Source organism: Octopus bimaculoides, chromosome 18 (genome assembly GCF_001194135.2).
Source record: "Octopus bimaculoides isolate UCB-OBI-ISO-001 chromosome 18, ASM119413v2, whole genome shotgun sequence".
In the NCBI taxonomy this organism is placed as follows: Eukaryota; Metazoa; Mollusca; class Cephalopoda; order Octopoda; family Octopodidae; genus Octopus; species Octopus bimaculoides.
Window position 1 is genome coordinate 11,423,098 of NC_068998.1, and position 1,694 is coordinate 11,424,791.

Here is a 1,694-nt window from a genome sequence, read left to right on the forward strand (position 1 = left end):
ATATATATATACACCCACCACAGCAATATTCTGCAATAAATATGTAAAGAAAAGTCATCAAGTAATTAATTCCTTTGAGCAATTCTTTGGTTATCATTCATTGCTCAAGTTAATTGTGAATTGCTTATATATATATGTGTGTGGAATAAAAAAATTGGAAGTCTTCACTATGCCTGGAAACAATTTAGATACAGTTTAACTTCCATCCTCTCACTTTCTCTCTCAAAAGAAAATAACAACAACAACAACAATGATAATAATAATAATAATAATCCAACTTCAAAAGCCTGGTAACATGTATGCAGCACTTAGTGTTTATGTTTTTTTAAATAACTGCTGAATGTACGTCTTTGACTGCATCAATTGTATCAAATAGTCTAACAACAACATTGAACAAATAATCCAATTGTGATTGCTGGACTTTGAAGATTTTTACAAAATATTTCTGTTTGCTATCTAATCAAATTTTTTTTTTTTCTTTTTTTCTTTTGGAGCAGTGGTGCTGGTGGTGAATGTAAATATCATATATCATGTATGTATGTATATCTATATGTGTTTCCATATATTTCAGATATGTATGTGTCTGCATATATGTGTATTTATACATGCACACATATACATATATATATACATATATATATATATATATATATATATATATATATATATATATATATATATAGAGAGAGAGAGAGAGAGAGAGAGAGAGAGAGAGATACATACATACATACATACATATATGCATATATATACACACACATGTTTATATACATACATACATATATACATATATATCCGCACACATGTTTATATACATACATAAATACATATATACATATATATACACACATGTTTATATACATACATATAAATATATGTATATGTATACATATATATATAAGTATGTGTGCATATATATATGTATGTATGTATATCTATATATGTTGTCTTGTTTTTTTGTTTCTATTTTTCTGGATCAGCTTTTAAATGATAGCAATTTCTAGAAAGAATAAAAGGAAAAAAAAAATGTCATCAGTTTCTCTTTCTCTTCGTGCAATACAATAATTTTTAATTTTAAAACAAGTCTTTCAAGCTAGTATTAATGTGTCATTTACGGTGGTGCTATCTTCACTTCGTTATCCGGTAAATCCATTTCATTAGTGGGACAGATAATTACTAATTATTTCAAACCAATAAGATTCTTTTTCTCTATAAATATTAATTTTTTTTGTCATCTTTTTGGGGTTTTCTTTTTTTTCTTTTTTTTTTTCTAATAATGATAAATCATGCTGAAAATATTTGTGCTAAAGTAGTTACTACTACCACCACCACTACCACCGACTACCACCACTATCATCACTGTTCCTGTAATTATAAACATTATCATGATTAAGAAAAACATTATTGTAGGTTGTGTGGTTATGAAATTCACTTTGCAACTGTACAGTTTTTGGTTCAGTTCCACTGTATGGCACCTTGGGCACCTTGGGCAGGTGTCTTCTATTATATAGCTTTGGGCTGAGCAAAGCCTTGTGAGTGGATTGCGAAGATCGAAACTGAAAGAAGCCTGTCATATATGCATGTATGTAGTATATATACATAGATATGTATATATATATATAAATTTAAGGAATGGAGTGAACGCATGTTATAACTGCATACTTTATTTAATTAGGATATTTATTTATGTATTT